Below are 16047 nucleotides of genomic sequence, written 5' to 3' on the forward strand. Positions count from 1 at the left end.
ATAAATTATATATGAATTTCCCAAGTTCTTATTTGGAATAAACTATTCAAATAACAACATAATGCTGTCAAAACATCAAATACACACATCAAACTTTTGTAGAATGTTAGAAAATATTGCAAACCTTTTAACAATATCTCAGATGTAGTAAAATAAATTCATTGGAAATTCGTTCTAAAGTTTTAAGGTTTTATTTTAGTATGCATTAACAGTAATACTTTAAGTTAGTATAGACTAGCAGATTTTTATTCAGGTCTTAAAAAAAGATTGAAAGACCTAATTCCATTTTACTTGTAAATAAAATAGATATTGGATTATATAAATAATTCATTCAGTTTTCAGAAATCCTTAGAAAGTGCATAAAAATCAATCTATCTGCGTCAACAAAGAATCACCTAGTAAACACGATCAACTGAAATAAATATTTTGATTCACCTATAGCTACAGTAAAACAGTGATAAAAACGGATAATTCATCGCAATAGTCCATAAATAAACCATTCAAATGTTTTATTACCATAACGTTTCTAAATAGATACATCAAGCGATATTATTATAGGGTTTGAAAAAGGGGAGTTGAGTGTATATTTTCCAACTGTGAATGCATTGATTCCATTCGAAACGAAATAGGCTTAAAAACTTTAATGAACGGGTTTTTGCTGCAATGCATTTAACATGCTATGTTATTAAAATGAATGGTTAAACATACGTTGCAAAATCATTCACAATTGTTTGCAGTTTTTTTTTTTTATTATATTGCAAATGAAGTTCAACAGGTCTAAGCGTGAACACCGCATGTATCGTTATCACTTTTCATATTAACCTGTGTACACTTTTAACACTGTAATAGCTATAGTCTTTCACGCTGATGGAACATAAGAGAAACTGGCTATTTAACCGGTGTCAAATATTTTTTGCATACTAGTTTTCAGGACAGTAGCAAATACACAATATTTACAAAGTGTAGGTTTTGTAATGAATATCGATGGACAGCAATTAACTTAGAACTAAACGGAGATGTTGGATAATGAAGACAATTTGCGTTGTAATAGTACACCTATAGACACCTCAAATAGGTTTTTTGTTACGCACAGAGAACATGGTGACCCCTTTACACAATGCATCTTATTTTAACGTCTCCCTTCTGACCGGAAGTGGCTAAGAATTTATTCATCTCACATTATAACCAAACGGAAGACAAACTTTGCAACGGTAAACACTGACGTAAACATTAGATGGAAAGGCCCGATGAGATAAGCACATTAAATTAACAAAACGATAAAAAGACAGAACATCCTGTCTATGAGTAATGATAGTTATTGCAAGGTTGTAATTTCAGCGTACAGAGAGCATGGTTATCCTCCTACACGATGCATCGATTTAACGTTTCCATTCTGACCGAACGTGGTTACGTATTTATTCATCCCTTACAATTAAATTGACGGCCCATTTGGCAACGGAAAACACGTAAAATATAATTGGAAAGTGCTTTTTAGGCAAACAAACCAAAAAAAAAAAGATACAAGTACATTCATATCTATGATTACTGATAGTTACTACACGTTACTACAAGCTAGTAAAAAGTCCAGTCATAACAAATGAATAAACTTTGTGTCCAAACTTACCAATAATATAAACCAGTATGCATCCAAAAGAGTTATAAGAAGTCGCTGTATATTGGTTATACTGGTACCCAATTAAATTACTTATGGAGTATAGAACATCGTTTATAATGAAAGGTAAAAGGTCGGACATTTTAAGATAAATGATTTTAAAAGTATCTACCACGTATGTAGACCTTTTATGTGCGTGTTGTTTGTTTTGGTTTTTTTTTTTTGGGGGGGGGGGGTGTATTTTTTTATGCTGTGCTGCTCTCTCATTGACGAGTGAATTTACTCTATATGTTCTTTTATTCTTTAAGTGTTTATTCTATAAGTGTAAGTGCTGTTCGGTGTGAGCCAAGACTCCATGTTGAGGACCTTACTTTGACCTATATAATGGTTTAATTTTATAAATTATTACTTGGCTGGAGAGTTGTCTCATTGCACTCATACCACATCTTATATCTGTTATGTTCAAAATATGTTTTACTCTGCGAACTTTATGATATAAATGTAGGTTTTATTTTTATTTTTGAATCTTATAATATTAATCCATTAAAGAAAACAACTATAAGATATATCAAGTTGATTTATCCAAGCATAATAACACAGCTGCTGCAATTGCTAACATTGCTCCTATTATAGCAAAGGCAAAAGCGAAATGAAGATTTTCTGTTATCACATCTACTGATTTACCAGCAAATAAACACACTCCAATCAGGATAAGCACAGCTGGAACAAAGAAACAATGCAATTTATATGTATAATACAAACATTTCCATTATTATGTTCACGGTATAGCGGTAACTACACAATCATGTACATCATAAAAGTTGCTTTGTTTACCTCAAGTACTTATAAAGCTGTGTGTTAATAGAATTACAAACATGTACATATGTTTTGTTAAAGTTTGGGAATAACGTTAACGTACTATTGTTATCATCCCCTGTCCGCCCCCCCCCCCCCCCGCCCCACAATTTGACGTAAATTATCTTTCATATTTTAAAGTAACTAAAATGAGTTATGATACAGGTTGTGAATGCTGATCTGAAAAGAAAAAGAGCAAACGATTTTATAACTAAATTTGATAAATTATTCAATGTAAAAAAATATCAAATAGAGGTTTACGAGAGGCTAGTTAGGCATGAACACGGTGAAAGTATATTACTAGCCAAAACTCTTTCATTTTTTTCAATCAGGTGGTCATTGTTTTACTGGATTTAAGAGGATTGGCAGGGCAAATATGTAAATATATAGAAACTTCTGAAATATATTTCTAAATATCTTACAATGATCAGACTTCTATCTTTATTTTTATTGTAAAATATTCACTTAAGATCAACACGCAGTACATGTAACCCGACAATAACACACTCCTGTTAGTCTCATTAATGACTATATTTATTATTTATAGATCGATGTTTAATTATTTGTGCACCATATCAAAAGCTACTTCATTAAAAGTTCCAGGAATTATAAATGTGGAAAACGAGTATATTTTTAATTGTAGAAACATTCTTTTTTTAAATGGGTGCACAAAACATACTTTTGCAATAAATTAAATATTCAAATTTTAAATGACAACACACATAAGCTGTTTTTTTTTAAACTACCGATGCATTGATGGGTAAAATGATTTTAATACAAAACGAAAAAAAAACTTTATAGTTAAAGTTAGTAGTTTTATAGACTTATTAACATTATTTAAAATGCTTTATTGTATAATCTATAAAATAGGTAATCAGTAATGTCTGCTTTCTTACCTCCAACAACCAAACATCCTACGACGACCCATTTTAAGACAGATTTGTCTTTGACGACGAATAACTTGACGATAACTGTTACAAGGGCTGCCAGTAGACATAAAAACCCTAGAACCTCCATACCTTGAGCTGCCTCAACCCATGCTGTAATGATAGAAAACAACGTAGACCTATATTTATTGACGACTTGTTTCAAGGTTTGTGGTTGGTCTTTATCATTTCCATCCAACGGGACTGCATAACCTTTGGACATCATATGGCCCTAAATCTTGTCGATACCTTTGTTTTTTCGTTGCAAAATGTCATATTTTTCTCAAACTGCTTATTGTATTTTCATACTAAACATCTTAGTCATTAAAGCATTTGAACACTGGAAAATAATGTATTGTGGCGATTGTGAAATTCAAGCAATTTCGTTTGACTATATATAGCTAGAGGTTAAGAATAATATTATGTTCAAATGCTCTCATTTACACACCAGACTCAAGCTAGCGACCAATTCTATCGACCAATCAAGCTAGCGACCAATTCCATCGACCACTTAAGATAACACTGAGCATAAACACGTAACAGAACCATTTCGAGATACGTCTGAAAATAACAAAATGGCATTGTACTACAACGTTCTACTAATATTTAATACGTGATGTATCGCTTTTGATATTAATTTTGAATTCCAACAAATAAACATGAGTAGCGTGCTTGCTTGCTGGAGTCTAATAATCTAAATCAGTTATTCAGTTTTTGAAGAATTTACATTACATGGTATGATACATTAATTTCAAATCGAGATTTATGTTTTAACTAGATATACTGTTTCCAGATTGGATATCTAAAAAAAAAACCTTATGGTCCAAATACCTCATATGGTCCGGCCCGTTGATAATAAAACGAATATAATACTGATATGGTCCAATCATACGCGTACGGTCAGACCATATGAGTATACGCATATGGTCATGACCGCACGCATATGGTCCAAATATTGATATGATTCGGAACATATTCGTAAGTATTGTAAAACAGAATAAAAAAATCTAAGTACAGCCGTTCAAATGTCAACTTACGGTGAGATAAATAAAATGCTTAAGTGAACAAGGAACTAGAATAATCATGTAAGGGTTTCTTTATCCTCGGCATCAAGTTGTCAAATATCTAGTATTTCCTCAAAACCATATAGGTTTGAGGGGAGTGGTTCTCGAAACAGTATATAGGGTATAGTCCAAGGCACTTCAGATAATACTGAAAGCAGTAAAACAAATAAAAATATAATAAGAAAGAAAAAACAAAATTTATTCAATGCAACATTCATCATGTCAAAACATTTAAACTACGTTCAGCCAGAGACATTTTTTAAAATCTTTAATTCAACATTTATATACGACAGACATATTACATATTACTCAAAAATATCACAAGAATGTTTTAAGTATAATGACATAATTAATCAACACGAAAATTATAAAACTGAATGTTATGAATCCTTCGGTTTCTAGTACAACAATGTTGTTCTTTAAAAAGTGTTTCTCAAAAATATTTCTCATACGTCTTGCATCACACAAGTATTCATACAGAATAGTCATATAATGTTTTATACTGTATAAGGTCAACTTTACTGTTTAAACTCTTAAGTAAATTCCTTCTGTGAAGATACAACTTTTATTTTTTTTCTCGTTTGAACCTTTATTCAGACATTATGTAGCATGTTATTAATAAAGTGACCGATAAAGACAAAAGAGTAATAAGTTGTCTAACAGATAACATTTTATACATTATTCCTTATTCAATACATTCTTTTTAGATTAATTATTCTTAATTTTTTTTTATCAATTACACAATGCAATGTCAAGAAAAAATACTGATTTAATGACAAAAACTAATGTTGTGTGAATATTCTTTCTTATCTTCTCAAATGTAATCAGAGTAAGTTTCAAATATATCTCGTTGTTTTTGTGTATTTGGTTTTATTTTACCTTCAGTCAATCATTCAACTTAAATATTTATAACAATTTATTATTTATTACACAAAAAGATAAATCAACAATTGTTTTTATCTTTAAAAGATTAAAAGATACGTCTTTTATTTTTATCTTTATTACAATACGTCTGCAATCTGTCAGTTTTCAAATCAGTATTTAATAGATACCTCGAAATATTAAAAAAATGGTAAGCAAAAGTAAATAACATTACAAAATTATAACAAACGTCAAATGAAAAAAAGGAGCTGGAATGTCAGTCTTGTTCAATTATTAAATATCAATTAGAATGAATAAAATGAAAATATAATATGATAAGCAAATAAAAAAATAATCGAAAATGATTGATAACTGTAAAGGGAAACAATCTAGTCCTATTACATTTATAAAAATTACTATGTCGACCCGATCAAGAGAACATACAACAAAGTAGTACATTATATCAAACAAAATATACTTAGTTACTATATGCATATTTATAAATCTTTGTCAATAAGTATTATATTTAGTTCATTTTGGTATCAAATGAAAGCGTATTCACCATGTTCACTTAGGATCACTAATTAAGACCATGGTTGAATAATAATCAGAAAAAAATAATAAAAAACAGGGCATATTTTCCCCGTTGTATAGTTGGCTTAGTACCGCTTTTTTATTCTGGAATTTCTGGGAACCAGAAGACAGCAATACAAAGTTAGGAGTTTGGTTTCGCATTTTGGCCCCTGTGGATTTTTTATATATGAAAGTTGTTGTGCAATAAAATTCATTTTCAAACAGCTAACACCTAATTTAGCCTTCAAAGATGGTTAACAAAATCATCAATGTTATTTTCACTTTCCCACCCGGGCATTTTCATGAATAAAAGGGTCTGGGACAAGCTTTCAATCCCACTAGGTGTGGGTAAAAACTTTGCCGTAGGGAACTGTACAGAAAGAGTGAAAAAATGAGCCCATACCCATAACTGTATAGGTACATCAGACTGTACAGTTCCCTACGGCAAAGTTTTCTCCCACACCTAGTGGGATTAAAAGCTTGTCCCAGACCCTTTTATTCATGAAAATGTCCAGGTGGGAAAGTGCACCGGAAGCTGACAACCACATGCTCAATTTCTCATTTTGGTCTATTATGGGTGGTGGCAGCAGTTGCGTTACTCCCATCCCCCTACGGCAAAGTTATTGACCGCAGGTGGTTAGATTGAAAGCTATTATCCATATCTTCAACTCGTATCAATCCCTGGGTGGGAAAGTGCACCTGAAGACTTCACTGGCCATCCAAAGTCTGAGGTACCTATACAGTTATGGGTATGGGCTCATTTTTCAGTCTTTCTGTACAGTTCCCTACGGCAAAGTTTTTTCCCACACCTAGTGGGATTAAAAGCTTGTCCCAGACCCTTTTATTCATGAAAATGTCCAGGTGGGAAAGTGCACCGGAAGCTGACAACCACATACTCAATTTCTCATTTTGGTCTATTATGGGTGGTGGCAGCAGTTGCGTTACTCCCATCCCCCTACGGCAAAGTTATTGACCGCAGGTGGTTAGATTGAAAGCTATTATCCATATCTTCAACTCGTATCAATCCCTGGGTGGGAAAGTGCACCTGAAGACTTCACTGGCCATCCAAAGTCTGAGGTACCTATACAGTTATGGGTATGGGCTCATTTTTCAGTCTTTCTGTACAGTTCCCTACGGCAAAGTTTTTTCCCACACCTAGTGGGATTAAAAGCTTGTCCCAGACCCTTTTATTCATGAAAATGTCCAGGTGGGAAAGTGCACCGGAAGCTGACAACCACATACTCAATTTCTCATTTTGGTCTATTATGGGTGGTGGCAGCAGTTGCGTTACTCCCATCCCCCTACGGCAAAGTTATTGACCGCAGGTGGTTAGATTGAAAGCTATTATCCATATCTTCAACTCGTATCAATCCCTGGGTGGGAAAGTGCACCTGAAGACTTCACTGGCCATCCAAAGTCTGAGGTACCTATACAGTTATGGGTATGGGCTCATTTTTCAGTCTTTCTGTACAGTTCCCTACGGCAAAGTTTTTTCCCACACCTAGTGGGATTAAAAGCTTGTCCCAGACCCTTTTATTCATGAAAATGTCCAGGTGGGAAAGTGCACCGGAAGCTGACAACCACATACTCAATTTCTCATTTTGGTCTATTATGGGTGGTGGCAGCAGTTGCGTTACTCCCATCCCCCTACGGCAAAGTTATTGACCGCAGGTGGTTAGATTGAAAGCTATTATCCATATCTTCAACTCGTATCAATCCCTGGGTGGGAAAGTGCACCTGAAGACTTCACTGGCCATCCAAAGTCTGAGGTACCTATACAGTTATGGGTATGGGCTCATTTTTCAGTCTTTCTGTACTGTTCCCTACGGCAAAGTTTTTTCCCCACACGTGGCGATGTCGTTTCTTTCGTGTCCAACGTACATTCTTTCGGCAAGCCTCACAAGCTCCATACGGTAAAGTTCGCCACCGGACATGGCTCAAATGAAAGGTAATAAATCAGAGCAGGGCCCACTGAAATGATATTTTGGGGGTTAAAACCTTCTGGGAATTGAATCCCACCTACACTTTCTCAATAACATCCAAATATTAAAAAGAATTCCTTGGCTCTGACTCCAAATATGGACAATTTTAGGGGTCCTGAAATCTTTTGAAAACTTCCGATGTGCTATTTTTTAACCTTTTCTAATTGACCGGACCAAATCACTACTTTACTTTAAAATACATGACCCATTTGTTTTTACAGTGTGCTTTAATCCCCCTTACTTGCTATTTGAGGCATAAAACATGTAGAATACATTTTGAAGCGATATGAAAAAAATGGCAAGTAACACACTGTCCACACTAAGGACTATATTCGGACAACGAAAAATCAAAGGACGATAACTGTGTACCTGTGTACTCGGACCATTTGAGGATGCCGAATGTATAGAAAGCCAGTATATAGTAATTCTTTCGAACATAAGATGTTTCTTATTTCGTTTATTTGAAAGCTTATCCATTGTACTCAGGAACGAGTTTAAGTCAACTCACATTAAATAGTTATTCTATGCTACGCCTACAACAGTAAAGACCGTAATGTTATCTGATCTGTAGGTTTGTTCGTTCGTTCGTTTTTTCGTGTATCCATCCATTTATACTGTATTAGATTGAATCTTAGACGACATTGTAGTCAGATCAAGTTGAAACTAGGTACACATGTTTATTAAAATATGTTCTTTTTAAAATTATTTACGGTTCTCTGAATATAGAAAATAATTATGCGAGCAAATCATCATAGGCAAACACTGTTGTTTTTTTTTTTACTAATTCAATTCGTTTACTTTTTATTCTCATTTCTTATCCGTAAATTACTCGTATATAACTATTATGTGATCGGGGGATATACGATCCGTTTTTAATAGTTTATTTGCAATCCTTGATTTTTGTTTACCATCTCTGTTAAGAGTTTGGAAAACCGAGAAAACGTAAAGAAGACCTCAAAATATAGTATAAGCCCTTCTCTATAGAGTAAAATACGTAAAGGAGCGCACTTTCCATTCTATAAATACATATATAATAACATAAAGTATGTGTTTAAGTAGGGGAATAAAAATCGATGCAGACATTTATCAAGCAAACTAGTCAGTACATTAGGCTACAGACGACATTGGTGTTGTAGTGTCCCTTCTGACTTGATATGATGGATATCTCTAGTTATTTATAGGTTAAAAAGCAATATAAACCGTATTGGTAGCTATATTTTATTTTTAACAGAACGTTGTTTCATTATGTTGTTTTGTGGTTTTCTCTTATACCACATTATGATTCTTTGACAAGTTGATTCTCATTGTGTTCTTCAGTGGTCGCTAGAATTGGTCGCTAGCTTGATTGGTCGCTAGGATTGGTCGCTAGCTTGAGTCTGGTCATTTACACCACGTATTTTTATTGTTAAGGTTGTTTATCTAAGGAAAATCCCATTGGAAACGAACCTGTCTATGAAATCTATGGTTTTGTATATCTGCTACATCTACTCTTTTCTAACATTTCTGTGCAGTAAACTTATGTCATGTGAAGGAAATTTTAAACATTCCGAAAATTTCTTTCTAGTTAGTAGCCTACGGTAGCGTTTCTGTGAATTACAAATAACTAGATAGTCCTTTGATTAATATACCGTACGAAAGCCGTAATCAAATCATAAAATTAGGAAGCCAGATACATAAACCTTTTTTGGTATAAAAACTGAACAAAGCTCAACAGTCTCAAAAACCTGTTTAGTTTAAGTACACATAACATATTTCAAAGACTGAAAATTGATGGTCAATAATTATATAAGTATCAGTTAAATGATTGTATTGACTTCTAGATGTATGACACTGTCTTCTACAATCAGAGCTAATGTTCGACTAGCATCTGCACCAAACGAATGTACAATATGAATGTTCAATAATAATTTTAGCCCTATCTTGTGTTATGAGCTTGATGTCGTTTCCACATCTGTTTAATTCACTTAAACAACATATATTGAAATATAATGGTTTGAATAATTCATTCAATGAATCCAATATTTTACTTACTTTCTATATTGACATACGTGTTACAGTTGGTTTCAGATGATGACTGGCAGTTAAGCCATATTCCTCCGTAATAAGACGTCCCTGAAATCTTAAGATAGTACCAATATGGGGCAGCAAAACCAATTAAGTCGACAACAAATGCCACAATTGTCAAAATAAACGATACGAAAGAAAAAATAGGAATGCCTGCTATTTCCTTTGTTGACATTTTCGACGTTACAAAAATGAGTTTTTTTTAGTCGAGTCTATAATTTGAAAATATCCCGCTCGATTTATTCCACTTTTAAAAAAAGTGAAGTGACACTTTAATTCTGAAAAAAACTGTAGAAAAGATGATGTTGAAAAGCTCGTTTTATAGTTGGAACAAAATATTATTTTCTGTTGTTATTTACTCTCCATGTGCATCATAATCGCATTGTCATATTCATGTTTGTTAATTAGATTTCACTGTTGATACATCAGCTTTTAATATAATGTATTAATACATACATACATACATGCCATGTTAGATACGAAAGTGTTTGATGTGCATGTTTTTGTCAAAACCAAATGTACTGTAGTTATAGCAAATACTTAATTCAATAATTTGAATAAACGAAGTTTTGAAAAGGTATAAATTGCGCCACTCTGTTTTATTTTGATGGTATTAATTGCGCCAATAAATGAAATGAAATTGCGCCACATTTACCTGTACATATTTTTTACTTAATATATCATACCAAAAAATAAATTGTTTATAAGTAATAGAATATTTTTTCACGAGTCAAGAGTGTCTGATATACCATTCAAGAAAATAGAGTCTGATTGAGGAAAAACCGGTCATCATTGTTGAGGAACACAAAATTCCGTCAGGCATTTGTACAGAAATCTGGAGAAATAAGGTGGAGATGTAACAGTTAAGAAAAACTGGAGAAATAAGGTGGAGATGTACAGTTAAGTCGTGTTGTGCTAGGTTATCCACAGATGAATCGTGTACAATTATTTTGAATGGAGAATTAGATTATTATATGTCACGAAACAAAAGTCCAGAAATAAGAACGTCAAATTTTGAAAACTGCGTGCAAAAGAATTTTAGCAACCGATATGTTGCCAGAGCGACCTTTAAAAATAAAAAAAATCAGAGCTCTTCAAAATTGAAGAAGAAAATTGATGACTTTGTGTTGTGTAACGAGTCAGAAAGCGAGATAATTTTATTAGGATGATTATTTTATTGACGCAAATGATACCTTTAGTTTTGAAAATTAGGTGGCGCAAAAGAAGTATTGGCGCAAATGAGTTACTTTTTGGCGCAAAAAGATATCGCCCGAAAAAACTAAGAAAGGTTACAATAGACAAGTTGATTTGTACAGATATAATAATTAAAACACTGCATGCAGTTTTATCTTTTTTTCTGTTTGTGCTATATACATATATAGCTAGAATATAAAAAAAAAAAAAAAATTCTCATAATATTAAGGAGATATAACAGAATCTTTTTTCTTCTTCTTGGTTTTATGAGTTGCTTTACCAAATTATTAATATCTTAAAGCTCTCTCTCTCTCTCTCTCTCTCTCTCTCTCATATTTCCGGCAACGTTTTCAACACAAGTCGAGAGTTCGATGCGTATTTGTTTTTGTTTTTTTTAATTACTATTTGTTCACTTTTATGGCAATGCCAATAACTAGTTTCTTCTATCTTTTTTTGTTCATCTTAAATAATTTTGACAAATATAATATAATCATAACTTTTTTATTCCTTAAAATCTTTTTATTCAAAGTTTTGTTTACGCGTATCATTTTTTTTGTGAGTTTTTTGTGTACTCTTCAAGGCTTTTATCCCAGACTGTTCTTTGTATAATTTTAATAAAATTGAGAATGGAAATGAGAAATGTGTCAAAGCGACAAGAATGATTTTTTTCTATTTACTTTTGTATTTGTTAAAAGTTACGATGAATACGCATAAAATATAACACAGCACTTTAAAGCAAACATTAACAAAAGTGGACAAATACAAATAAACAAACAAAAATAAACTATTGCAGAATATCATTCTTCTTTCCAGATATGAGTAGGACTGTATAAATGCAAAGACTATCGGTTTTACAGGTTTCGTCCCTTGGTGGCAGTTGAGTGGAGATAACCTACTAGGTTGTAAAATATGAATCACTGTTTTAATTACTGCTCAGCATTTTTGTGTTCTATCATACCGCGTTCTTCGATCCTTTTGTAATTCTTTGATTTTATGTAGAGCATAATGATTGTTTAATATAACCATAGACTACTTATTGTGTAAAGCATTATACTATTTTCATTGAATATTATGATCAAGTGTTTCAAAGAATATTTTACGTATCTGTAGCCTTTTTTCTAGTTTTACGTTTATTGACGCTTTGTTTTTATTTATATGTATATTGTATTGATGGTCAATATAACAAAATCTTGCTGAACTAAGATTAATGACGTCATGACGTCACACATAACAACCACAGAGAAAGCGCCGCAACTACAGACTAAAAAAATGTCAAGTATATCACTAGATATTTCAAGAATTTTATGTTAATGCAGACGCTAAGAATACGAGAAAGCTAGTATAATGCTACAAGCTATGAAGCTGTTAAAAATATTGATATTTTCAATAACAATTTATAATTCTTGCAAAATACAATTCAAAAGTACACAGAAAGAATATTGAACGCCATTTTCCTAATAATTTAATTTTGGATGTAACGCGTCTTCTGATTGGCTGACGTTATTTTGTTATCAGACCATAGACATAATTTAGTCATGTGACCGTGACGTCATCAACGTTTTTTCAAGGTTTTCTACGGTTTGAAATGGAATTTAGAATTAGGATAACAACTTTCATAATTCGACCTGGATTTTTTTATATTAGTTTTCTCGTTTGAATTGTTTTACATTGTCTTATCGGGGCCTTTTATAGCTCACTGTGCGGTATTGGCTTTTATTTATTTATTTATTACATAGCTTTTATATAGCGCCTATCTAATAAACATAATACTCTAAGCGCTTAACATATCAAATTGAAGGAAAATATATATCACAATGCATACAATAATAGCAATTATATATATTTATTAACCTAAAATAAATACTTCGTGTATTGTATCAGAGATCCTTGTTTAATTCCTACAAGCAGGTAACACCTCCCGAAACGAAAGCTTATTTTTATAAGCTAGAGTTAGAGGAGGGGATAAGGTCTCTGCACAATGCTAGGCGGTGTTGTCGTAGAAGTTAGAAAAAAAGTACAGGTTCCAGCCCCGGCGCCGGGGAGGAAGTTACGAATCAAATCTACTCTTACATCGTTAGGTTGGTTTTCTAGGCACTTTATATATATGAACATAGGAATAAAACAAAAATTAATTAGAATAATGATGTAAATTAAGAGCATTGAAAGGGGAAATATATATCACAATGAATACCATAAAAACATATTAAATATAACAGTCAATCAAAAATTAAATAAAATAATGATGAACATTGAAGTATGTCCAGTGCACGATGTTTTGTCTATATTGTCAACTTCGCAATGTCAACTTTATAGTGTCGTTATTGTGTTAACATTGTATCCTATCTTCATGTTCTGTACCTTTGTTTTTACATTGTTCATATAGTATATTCCTGATGTTGACAATGTCGTGTCAACATCGTGTTCATGTTGTATATCGACCTATAACTTTTTGTTTACATCGTTGACATCGTATACATCGTGATGTTGACAATATCGTTTTTACATTGTCAACATTGTATAGATGCTTTGAACCAAGTCTTTACTTTTGTGTTTACATCGTTCACATCGTATACATCGTGATGTTGATAATATCGTTTTTTACATTGTCAACATTGTATAAATGTTGTGAACCAAGTCTCAATCTTTGTGTTTACATCGTTCACATCGTATACATCGTGATGTTAACAACATCGTTTTTATGTTCAATATAGAGTCCAAACCTTTCTGTTTACATCGTTCACATTGTATACATCGTGATGTTGACAATATCGTTTTTACATCGTCAACATCGTATAGATGTTGTGAACCAAGTCTTTACCTTTGTGTTTACATCATTCACATTGTATACATCGCAATGATGACAATATCGTGTCAGCATCGTGTTTATGTTGAATATAGAGTCCACACCTTTCTATTTACATCGTTCACATCGTATACATCGTGATGTTGACAATATCGTTTTTACATCGTCAACATCGTATAGGTGTTGTGAACCAAGTCTTTACCTTTGTGTTAACATCGTTCACATCGTATACATCGCAATGTTGACAATATCGTGTCAACATCGTGTTTATGTTGTATATCGACTCTATAACTTTATGTTTACATCGTTAACATCGTTTACATCGTGATGTTGATAATATCGTTTATACATCATTTACATCGTCAACATCGTATAAATAATGTGAACCAAGTCTATACCTTTGTATTTACATCGTTCACATTGTATACATTGTGATGTTGACAATATAAAAAAAAAAGTTTTTTTATTCATTTATATAATAATTATTCATTGAAGTTTGTCGATTACATGTATACAGTTTGCATTTTTATGTTTTTTTTTAAAATAAAATGTGATGTTATAGCTCTAATTTGACACAAAATAGTGTCAACATAGTTTATATGTCGATGTAAACTATGTAAACACAAAATCTTTTTAACATTGTATACATCACGACGTTTATGATGTCAACGATGTAAACAATATATGAGAGTTAAGACAATGTAAACGATGTTGACACAACATCATGTTAGTATTGTATACATCGCGATGTTAACGATGTCAACGATGTAAACAATATATAAGGGTTCAAACAATGTATACGTGTTAACATTGTATACATCGCGATGTTAACGATGTCAACGATGTAAACAATATATAAGGGTTCAAACAATGTAAACGATGTTGACACAACATCGTGTTAACATTGTATACATCGCGATGTTAACGATGTCAACGATGTAAACAATATATAAGGGTTCAAACAATGTATACAATGTTGACACAATATCGTGTTAACGTTGTAGATATTGTGATGTCTACAATATTGATTAATCATCGTGCACTGGACATGAATGAAGTATGTCCAGTGCACGATGTTTTGTCGATATTGTCAACATCGCAATGTCAACTTTATAGTTATATGAACATTATAAGTATTTACGTTCCCTGCGGTAGATACACAAGTAAAATCTATAAAAATTTGCATCAAAGGATTAATTCACTTAGCTAAGAGAAAATATAAGGTAGAAATTTAACCAGTAAGACAGAGAAAAAATAAATAAAATCTTTAAAACTAAAAATTTAAATAAACTTTAAAAATTAAAAGGCCCTATCACTTAAGCTTTTAGAATAATAAATAAATATCACAGTTCTTACACATCACAGTACGCCAGTCTAAAAATATGTGTCTTCAAACCTTTTTTAAAACGAGGAAGCGATTGTTAATTCCGTAAATGAATTGGTAGGTCATTCCACAATGTAGCTCCAGCTCGGTCGAATCGTCTTTCACCGTATGTTTTAGTGCGGACATCTCTTGGTTTCTTTATGAGTCCTTAATTTTCTGACCGAAGTGTTCTAATAGGAGCGTACGGTGTCATATAGTTGTTAATGTCTTGTCATTTTGGTCTTTTGTGGATAGTCGTCTCATTGGCAGTCATACCACATCTTCTTTTTTTATATTGGTACAGATATTTTTTTATGTATAAAATGGTTGATTAAACATGGTTTTACAGCTAGCTAAACCTCTCACTTGTATAATAGTCGCACCAAATTTGATCATATTGACAAAGATGTGTGAACATAGCAAACAGACATAATAGGTATAAAGGTCAAAAATAGGGGAACAGCAGTCAACATTGTATTATAATATTAATTATTATAAAAAAAACACACATGTCACAAAAAGATAAAACCACAAAAAGGCACATAGAAAAAGCACATTAGCAAAAACGAAAAACAAGAATACAAAGATATTGCTTGTTTTAAAATTACTTCTATTAATGTTGTAAAATGTATTTTTTTATTTTTTAATAGTTTAGTTATATATAGCGAGGCAAACAATTATACACAGCTGCTGGGCCTTGCAAATAAAGTTAGTTAAAGATATAACTCATTTGTTTTAATTGGGAGTTAA

This window comes from Mytilus edulis, chromosome 2 (assembly GCF_963676685.1).
Source record: "Mytilus edulis chromosome 2, xbMytEdul2.2, whole genome shotgun sequence".
NCBI lineage: Eukaryota > Metazoa > Mollusca > Bivalvia > Mytilida > Mytilidae > Mytilus > Mytilus edulis.